This window comes from Ursus americanus, unplaced genomic scaffold (genome assembly GCF_024610735.1).
Source record: "Ursus americanus isolate L20-20 unplaced genomic scaffold, mUrsAme1.1.p SCAF_169, whole genome shotgun sequence".
Taxonomy (NCBI): Eukaryota; Metazoa; Chordata; class Mammalia; order Carnivora; family Ursidae; genus Ursus; species Ursus americanus.
In genome coordinates, this window is record NW_028273751.1 from 89,252 (window position 1) to 100,000 (window position 10,749).

The following is a 10,749-nucleotide window of genomic DNA, read 5'->3' on the forward strand; positions in this document are numbered from 1 at the left end:
GAAAAGGAGCATACAAATTTGTTTCCTACAAGTGTCACATGACAAAGCCCTCCTGAGGAAACGAAGATCCTGAGAAGGAGCAAACCCTAAATGCTTGTATATTGGGTTGAACAAGGAGAGGCGACTGTGGGAGGGTAACTCAACAATGTGGCGAGGCTATAGGAACGTTAAGGATTTAAAACAAAACAAAACAAACAAAAAAGCAAGATCTGTTTGTCCAGAATTCTCATTCTCATTCTGAACTTCCTGTCCTTGAAGATCAGAATGTTACTCACGGGGCACCTGGGTGGCTCAGTCTGTTAAGGTTAAGTGGCTGCCTTCAGCTGAAGTCAGATCTCTCAATCCCGGCATCCTGGGATTGAGCCCTGCCTTGGCCTCTTTGCTCAGCGGGGAGTCTGCCTCTCCCTCTCCCTCTGTCCTTCCCCCCTACTCATGCGTGGGCTCTCGCTCACCCTCCCTCCCTCCCTCCCTCTCTCTCAAATAAATAAAATCTTTTTAAAAACTTTTAAAAAAAGAATGTCTCTCACTCCCCTCCCTTCTGGCATAGGGAAGACATCTTCCAGGGGGATGGGTGGGGGAAGCTTCTGGGGAGAAAAGGGGGAGAGTCAGGTACCCTCCTTGCACCTGCGGGGCGGGGGGGGGGGGGTTGGGTTGGGTTGGGTGTGTGTGTGTTTGCTGCTGCCGCCGCTGCTGCTTTGTAGAAGTGTCTACAGTTCAAAACAGTACTCTGGTTTCCTTTATATCTAAAGCTTATCTCGGGTTTGGGGTTTGGGTTTGGACAGGAGGAGGGAGGGCCACATTTTCTTCTGACAGAGTGGAGAAAGAGAAGAGGGGTGCGGGCTTGTGCATATTCTTTTCCATCTTGGGGTGAGCGGAGGATTCAGATTCAGCTCTTGCCAGATGAGATCTAATTTCTCCATAAACAATCAGGCAAAATATCAGGCAAACAGAGGGCGAGTAAGCGTTAGAAGACCATGGACAAGATGGGTTCCAAAGCAATGATTTCATCAGAGGAACGTGAATGCCAAAGATTTCCAGGGACCATGTTTATGGATGACTTGGTGTGTAGGTCATTTCAAATTTACAGTGCTACCATCCATCCGGTCACTTCAGCATACTGTCTCCAGCTCACACGAGCAGTGTAGTCGTGCAAATATATTATGGGGCTCATCCAGGGATGGGATTGTGCCAGAAAAAGGGAGACAGCAGCATGTAATTGAGCCTAAGGAGTGTCCAAGAGAGTGACTCTCTAAAGTACATCGAGGCAGAAGGAGACCGGCTGGATTTTTTGTTTGCTTGCTAGGTGTTTGTGGCAATGGGGTGGATGTGGGTGGGTGTTGTTTATTTTCTGGACAAGGTGAAGGGACCCTTCAAGTGGAAGTATTTGCACAAGGGGTCTTGCAGGATGGGAGGGTGCAGCTCAGTCCCTTTACCAAGAAAAAAGGAGAATCAGACCTTTTAAGAACTAGGCAAGGAGAGGAGTCTAGCTTTGGTTATTGCAGCACCCAGGCACCTCGGCAGAAACAACAGAAGGTTCCCAAAAGGAACCGAGTTGCAGGAATCAGCGTGAGCAGGCCCCATCACCCTCAGCTCTCAGCTCTCAGCTCTCAGCCCTCAGCCCTCAGCCACCTCCCCACCGGGGCAGGAGGCGTCTATAATCCAGTCTGAGCTCCAGATCTGGGTCCCGCCCCCCCTCACCCCCACCCACCTACAGGGCTCCCCTGCCCTCTTCTCAGCCAGAGACACATATGGGAGGGTGGTCCCAGAACAAATCTCCCCACATCCACAGAAATCTTGCCAGCACTTTGACCACTTGGCCTTGAGACACCAACTCATCTGTACCCGTGCATGATTTTTTCCTTGGACCAGGGGCCTAGTTCACCACTTAGGACGAACAGCAAATCCCCGCTTCCCCCCCTCCCCACCCTCCCCGCAGCCTATGGTTCCCAATTCGACCGGATAACATCAGTTGGGGGGGCGGGGATGGGGGAGCAGCTGAAGGGAGGGTCAGGGTGATCCATTCTAATGGGCCTCATTCAATCGTATCATTCAAATGCAGAAAGCTTTCTGTTAAAGTCAGAGCCTGGGGCTTCTCTCCACTGAATGGCTTTCCCAAACTTCCCCAACCCTTAGGCTGCAGCTTGCAAACTTCTGGGAAGAAAGGGAGGGATGGAGGGAGGGAAGGAGGGAGGGAGGGAGGGAGGGAGGGAGGGAGGGAGGGAGGGAGGGAGGGAGGGTAAGGGGAAAAAGGGGAAAGAGGATGTCCGAAGAGTTCACCTCATCTGGGTGTCAGTCCTTCATTCCATTTCTATGAAACATGGACAGAGGCCTGCCTTCTGTCACTGCCTCAAGCTGAAGTAAGGTGCAGTAGAGGCTTTGGAATGGAAGGGTCTGATACAGTGCAGGTCGCAACTTTTGGTCCCTTGTGTTATTGGAGGGGGTCTCAGAGATAGTTCCTTATCTGAGAACTTGGATATTTTTCTACATGGTTTCATTGATTTTATCCCCAAGTATACTCTATGGAATAGTAACAGCATAGCATGACCCAACTGTCTCATTCTGTCTCAGATTGATCTGATCCGGCGGGCCTCGTGGGCCTCGGAGAGTACAGACCGGTAAATTAGTCTGAGCCTCTCCCCCCCAGGACGGGGGCGGGGGGGGGGGGGCAAAGGTCGTGGTGGTTAAGGGCTTCTTGTAGCCAAGTAGCTTAGTGTTTGGTTTTACCTCTATGGGTCCTTTTTTTTTTTTTTTCCTTTACATATCTTTATTAAGTAATCTCTACACCCAACGTGGGGCTCGAAGTCACAACCCCGAGATCAAGAGTCGCATGTTCTACTGACTGAGCCAGCCAGGTGCCCCTATTTATATGGGTTCTTATTTCCAAACAGGAGTTAATAGAGGTGCCGCAAGCGGAGTTAACTATCACAGACTCGGCCTCATTCAGCAAGCAATCCGGTAGTTCATAAGAGGCATTTCTATGGAAACCAAAGGAAAACACTGGTTAATGGTTGGAACAAGGGATAAACCCAGTGTCTAAGTCCAGAGTACTACCGGTGAGAAGGTCTCTAGGATGTCAGGCTTGAAGCATCCTCAGATAGAGTGAGGGTGGGCAGGGGCAATCTGACGAATTTTTCTGGTGCGTAGTTCAAATGTCTCATTTTGAGTGGCCCATAGAGCAACAGGCACAAAGATTGTCTATGTACGAGCTATTGTTGCCATTTCCCTGAAATTTATTTCAAGTTGACCAGCTTTCACTTGCCACACTTCAGGAAAAAGGGCACTTTCAGTTCTTAATGATTGTAAGGTAAGAGAATGGGAGAATGTTGGAAACCTTAGTTTGAACAGTCATAGTCAGAGACTCAAGGAAACCCGAAGGATTCAGGATCCAGTCCAGGTTTATAGGCAAACAACATATGTTCAAAGATAATTCATCAGAACTAGCACCTAACACCTACAAAAGTGTGTTATTGAAATACAGTCTTTCTCCCTAAAGTCACCTTCATTCCTGTCAAAGATAGCCAAATGAAGATTAATTTGTTTGTAAAACAAGCCCAGTTTTTAACAAACATGGCCTAATCATCTACGTAAGCACAGCAAAAATAGCAATTGACCAAATCATATATAAGGTTCTTTCTTTTTCTTTCTTTCTTTCTTTCTTTCTTTCTTTCTTTCTTTCTTTCTTTCTTTCCTCTTTTAAATCTGCTTTGATGTAGCTTTTTATAAGGAATTTTAGATTGAACCTTTAACTGCCTTTTTAAAGCCAAGAGCCAAGCCAAGTATTTCCCATCGGATTTGTCTGCAAGACCTGTAGGTTGAGGTCAATTTCTCTCATCTTGAGGTCCTCCAAATTTCCTGAAGTTCCTGCATCTGTCAGGAGGTGGCATTCTTTACTCACCTGGTAAGACTGAGGAGAACACTGTAAGTAAGGTATCAGGCCAACATTTCCAAGGGGCTTTATTGGCTCCATAAAATCGATCTGACTTTCTTAAAGCTGTCTCATCATATCTGAGTCTATGCTTTGTGTCTCTGAAAGATGACTTTCCAGGGGCACCTGGCTGGCTCAGTCGGTAGAGAGCACGACTCTCTCTCTCTCTCTCTCTCTCTCTCTCTCTCTCTCTCTCTCTCCCTTCATTTTTTTAAAGGTTTTATTTATTTGACAGAGAGAGACAGAGAGAGAGAGAGACAGTGAGAGGGGGAACACAAGCAGGGGGAGTAGGAGAGGGAGATGCAGGCTTCCCGCTGAGCAGGGAGCCGGAAGAAGACATGGGGCTCCATCCCAGGACCCTGGGATCGGGACCAGAGCCAAAGGCAGACACTCGACTGACTGAGCCACCCAGGCGCCCCTGTAGATATCTTAAGAGAAAAAGTTTCCTTGACCGTGGAAGAGCAAACACTGGGGGAGGGGGACCAACAATGTTTTGAACCAGAGTCATTAAAAACGCTCATCTTTTTTTCTTAAAAAACAAACAAGAAAACCCAGTCATCGTTTTCCTGAATTCATTCAGTTCCATGTTATTACTTTTTGTTCTGTTTAAATGCAGCTTTTTCATATGTTCTGGAAATTCATAGTTTAATTTTAGGATCTGAAGGTTACCAGAAACCTGTATTTGTCAAAAGTCCTTTTTGTGAATCTTCTTGAAGCTGAACGATATTTTGCAAGAGCATCAGAACGGTAACTGTAAATGACACAAGAGTCAAAAATGGACACGGATATTGTATGGAACCAGAAAAGACCCTGAATAGCCAAAGGAATGTTGAAAAAGAAAACCAAAACTGGTGGCATCACAATTCCGGACCTCAAGCTCTATGACAAAGCTGTAATCATCAAGACAGTGTGGTACTGACACAAAAACAGACACACAGACCAATGGAACAGAATAGAGAACCCAGAGATGGACCCTCAGCTCTATACTCGACTAATCTTCAACAAAGCAGGGAAAATCCAATGGGGGGGGGGGCGGGAGACAGGCTCTTCAACAGATGGTGTGGGGAAAATTGGACAGCCACATGCAGAAGAATGAAACTGGACCATTTCCTGACACCAAACACAAAAAACAGACTCAACATGGATGAAAGACCTAAATGGGAGATAGGAATCCTTCCAAATCCTAGAGGAGAACACAGGCAGCAACTTCTGTGACCTCGGCTGCAGCAACTTCTTGCTAGACACATCTCCACAGGCAAGGGAAAGAAAGGCAAACATGAACTATTGGGACTTCATCAAGATAACAAGTTTTTGCCCAGCGAAGGAAACAGTTGACAAAACCAAAAGACAACAGACAGAATGGGAGAAGATATTTGCAAATGACAAATCAGATTAAGTATGTCTATAGAGGGGCGCCTGGGTGGCTCAGTCGTTAAGCGTTAAGCATCTGCCTTCGGCTCAGGGCGGGATCCCAGAGTCCTGGGATCGAGCCCCACATCGGGCTCCTCCACTGTGAGCCTGCTTCTTCCTCTCCCACTCCCCCTGCTTGTGTTCCCTCTCTCGCTGGCTGTTTCTCTCTCTGTCAAATAAATAAATAAATAAATAAATAAATAAATAAATAAATAAAATCTTAAAAAAAAAGGGGGGGGGATCTCTATAGAATGTATCAAACTCAACATCCAAAGAACCAATTATCCAATCAAGAAATGGGCAGAAGACAAGAGCAGACATTTCTCCAAAGACGACGTCCAAATGGCCAACAGACCCATGAAAAAAGTCTCCACGTCACCCAGCATCAAGGAAATACAAATCAACACCACAATGAGATACCACCTCACAGCAGTCAGAATGGCTACAATTAACAAGTCAGGAAAGGACAGATGTTGGCGAGGATGTGGAGAAAGGGAAACTCTCTTACAGTGTTGGTGGGAATGCAGGCTGGGGCAGCCACTCTGGAAAACAGTGTGGAGGTTCCTCAAAAATTTGAAACTAGAGCTACCCTACGACTCAGCAATTGCAGTACTGGGTATTTACCCCAAAAATACAAATGTAGTGATCCGAAGGGGTGCCTGCACCCCAACGTTTATAGCAGCAATGTCCACAATAGCCAAACTATGGAAAGAGCCCAGATGTCCATTGACAGATGAATGGATAAAGCAGATGTGGAGGATGGATAGAGAGATAGATAGGTAGCTATAGCTATAGATCTGTATCTATCTATATCTATCTGTATCTAGCTATACATCTGTATCTAGCTATATGTATCTATCTATCTGTCATCTATCTATCATGAAATACTACTCAGCCATAAAAAAGAAAGAAGAGAGAGAGAGAGAGAGAGAGAGAGAAAGAAAGAAAGAAAGAAAGAAAGAAAGAAAGAAAGAAAGAAAGAAAGAAAGAAAGAAAGAAAGAAAAGAAAGAAATCTTGCCATTTGCAATGACATGGATGGAACTAGAGGGTATTATGCTAAGTGGAATAAGTCAATCAGAGAAAGAAAATTATCATATGATCTCACTGATGTGTGTGTGTGTGTGTGTGTGTGTGTGTGTGTGTGTGTGTGTGTGTGTGTTTTCCATAAAGAGTTACATGTCATCCTGATGAAGGACACTGCAGAAAGTCACGGAGTTTATTTTCTGTTTTTAGTGTGTGCAAGGCTGTGTGACTCTGATCTTATGGGAGCCAGGGAGGTTTTCTTTTGTTTTCTCATCTTTATGTTTGGAAACCTCCTTTTTAGGGCTTGATTGAAAAAACTTTTTTAAAGATTTTATGTTTATGTAATCTCTACACCCAACATAGGGCTCAAACTCACAATCCCGAGTCCCGACGGAGGACGGAGCCAGCCAGCAGCCAGGCACCCCTTGATTTTTTTTTTTTTTTAATTGAAGCAAACATGCAATGTGTGCTCAGCGCGGAAATAGAGCCCACGTGTTGAGGTTTTGTGGAGTCATTTGGACCTGGGTAAATGTGAAGGCCCGGGAGCAGGGCCCACAAATGTTAAAAGTTGACAATTTCTTTGATCAGTATTCACTTAACAGATGATTTATTGAAAGTGCTATTCTATGGCAAACGTCCTTCTATGTTCGGGATACAGCAACAACCAGATAGCTGAAGCTCCCACCTCATGGATTTAAAGTTTCAGTTGGATGTAGAGATAGGTAGGTAGGTAGGTAGGTAGGTAGGTAGGTAGGTAGGCAGGCAGGCAGGCAAGCAAGCAAAGAGATTTAAAACATGGCATCGGGGCGCCTGGCTGGCTTGGTCGGTAGAGCGTGTGACTCTTGATCTCGAGGTGGTGAGTTCGAGCCTCACGTTCGTTGTAGAGATTACATAAACATAAAATCTTTTTTTTTTTTAAGATTTTATTTATTTATTCGACAGAGATAGAGACAGCCAGCGACAGAGGGAACACAAGCAGGGGGAGTGGGAGAGGAAGAAGCAGGCTCATAGCGGAGGAGCCTGATGTGGGGCTCGATCCCACAACACCGGGATCCCACCCTGAGCCGAAGGCAGACCCTTAACCGCTGTGCCACCCAGGCGTCCCAAACATAAAATCTTTAACAAAGAATAAATGATGGGGTGCCTGGGTGGCTCAATCGGTTGAGCGTGTCTGCCCTAGGCTCAGGTCATGATCCCGGAATCCTGGGATTGAGCCCCGCATCGGGCTCCCTGCTCAGCGGACAGCCTGCTTCTCCTTCTGCCCTTCACCCAGCTCGTGCTGTGCTCTCCTGCTCTCTCTCTCTCTCTCTCTCTCTCTCTCTCTCTCTCTCAAATAAATAAATAAAATCTTTTAAAAAATGAACGAACGAACGAACGAACGAACGAACGAACGAACAAAGCCATGGCATCAAAAGTGAGTGCTTGCTTGCTTGGGGGGGGGGGGGGAATCAAACCGGAATATCTTTAACCTGTAACATATTCTTTATCGATCCTGCTTTCACTACTTTGCCCGGATTTCATTTTCCACAAGTGACAGTCCCTCCCAAGTGGGCTTCTTTCATCGTAAGACCCGTGTTCTCCCATTAGTCCCGCAGAGAGAGAAGAGCCATGAGAGGCGAAAGTTGGGCAGATCGGTATAAATCTAGGAAATAAAATAATCGTTCCCAAGACCAGTAGCCAAAGTTCTGCTTCCGTTTAGGACCCGATGTGTTAAAAAAGCATGTATGGTCGTTGGCTTGGAGAAAGGGGAGGAGGCCGAAGTATCATCCTAAAGAACAGAGTAGGGGGAGAAACAGAAGTGAAAAGATCGAAGAACTGGTTTCCCCATCCATAGCCTTTGAAATGATTTGGTGTCTTCTCCTAAGTGAGAGCCCATTGTCCGTCCAATATTTCATACCGCTTTTCACAAAGTATCACAACACAACACAACACAACACAACACAACACAACACATTGCACGATCCCGTGCCTCCAAACCGTCTACGCAATCCTAATGCGTCCTATCTGCGTTCTATTCTATCATGTGACTAGAGCATCATGTACTTCACCATTCATGTGACTAGAGCATCATGTACTTCACATTCAGGTGAATTCCAACTTCTGTTCGGGGTGCGTGGGGGGCGGTGTGTGTGTGTGTGTGTGTGTGTGCGCGCGCGCGTGTGCGCGCGCCGTATCTATTGCTGCTGTGCAGCGATCTGATCCTCAGGGTGTATCACCCTAACACCGCAATGGCTTGAAACAACATCTCTTTATCATTTCCTGGTGCTTGCCTTGGGTGGCCACGTGGTTTCTACCGGTGTACCCCGGGCTCACTCCAGCAGTGGCCTTCAGCTGGAGGGTCAACTGAGTTTGAAGGTGCAACTTGGCCACATTCCCAAGTCTGCAGTCGGTGCTGGCCGAGCACCGGGTTGCCTCTCTTGTCGATGCCTCTCATGGCCCAGTCAGCTAGACTGGCTCTCTTCCGTGAAGGTCTCGGGACGGCCTGCCAAGAGGGTCAAGAACGCTTCCGGACCACCTCTTCAGCTGTGGCTGTGCAACTAGTAAAATTTCACTTCTAGTCTATTCTTTTGGTCAAGACAAGTCCCAAGACCGAGTCCAAAACCAGGGGACAGAGCAATCGAGCCTACCTCCAGATAGCAGGAGCATCGAAGGCACATGGCGTGAGGGTGCACACGTGCCAGGAGGTAAGGGAGGTACGGTTGTCAGTCTCCCACGAGGGATTCCTAAACCCTATGCCACGACGCACATTTTTGTAAAAGTAAGCTTGACGTGTTAGCGTCTAAAACATGATTTCCTTTGAATCGACCCCTAGAATTGGATTCGTCCAAAAGAAGGGGAAGATGCGTTTTTCAGGCTCTTGATACCAAAGCTCTTGACTTCCAGAATGGACTTGGATGACCCTTCACCATCTCTGCTTTGTAAGACAGTGCAAATTTAATTGGCCAACCCCGCATGAAAAGGTTGTCGATCACGTTCCCGTCCGAATTCAAATTCAAGGCAGGATTCCTTTTTAAAGGCACAGAGCAGCCAGCTCCGTGGCAAGGAGCCAGAATTCTCCGGGTGGATCTCAGATCCACCGAATCCCACAAACCCCGTGTGACGTGAATGTACGAATTCGTGGAGGTTTCCCTCCCGATGGCTAAGAAGATGCTTTCACATCAGTGATGACAAAACGCAAACCCACAAAACCCCGATAGATGGGCACGGTCTTCCCTAAAGGGTCCCTTATTTCATGGAATCCAATTCTTCCACCTTGCAGTCTGCATTCACGGCTTCTATTTTCCGAGAGGCCGACACTCTTTCTCTGCAGACATGTCACAAGATCGGCAGGATACGGTCTTCTGTGCGTCGGGCACACCAAAAGCTGTTGGGAAGGCCCCTGCCATCGGAATGTATTCGGCACGGATGCTAAGGAAGACTTTGAAACCGATCTAGTCCGGTTCCGTCCTTCAGTCCTCTTGGGGGCAGAGCTTCCGTGTTCCATGCCCCCTCTCCAGGAACGCCACTCTCCCCACAATTTCAGGTGTCCAGGCAACCCGGAAACTCTCGAGCTAGGTGAGTTCTTCTGGGAAGGGGCGGGGGGGGGGTTGGGGGGGAAAGGGTGGGCAGTGCCGACGTTTGGAAACATTGAAGGGCACCCGAGGCGAGGCTATGGCCAAATCGAGTCCGTGCACAGGTACGTAAGGCGGGGGTGGGGGGGCGGGGGTGGGGATGGGGGGGTGGTGGGGTGGGGCACGAAACCTGTGCTCTCCGTAGGTTACGAAAAGCTCAGGGGCACCTGGCTGGCTCTCTGTAGAGCGCGCTGACTCTTGATCTCAGAGTCCTGAGTTCGAGCCCCACGTTGGGTGTAGAGTTTACGTGAACCAGCAGCAGCAGCAGCAGCAGCAGCAGCAGCAGCAGCAGCAGCAGCAGCAGCAGCAGCAGCACCACCACCACCACCACCACCACCACCACCACCACCACCACCACCACCACCAAAAATGATAATAATGAAAAGCTCGAAAAGCCCCACGGCCCCTGGCAGGATGTCTATGGCAAGCCACACCTCCACGACAAATAGCTTTCCACAGTGACGGTGACGGATGGCGGAAGGACAGAGGCAGCACCCTACCCCAAACCTCACAGCCTGCCTCCTTTCCGGCCAGATGTGCAGCATCTGGGAACGGCTTTGAAACCTTCCCAGTCAACGGCTTGGGCCCGCCTGTCGGGAAAAGCGCTCTGCTGTTCATTTCACTCCTGGACGAGCCTAGGAAGATGAAGCGGCGGTAGCTCTCGGGGGGGGGGGGGGGGGGCGCCACGCGATCCAACACACACGACCACAGCCACTGAGGAGCATGAGATCTGTATGGCCTCGAGGGGTACAGGATAGCCCGTGAATCCTTTTCCAAGG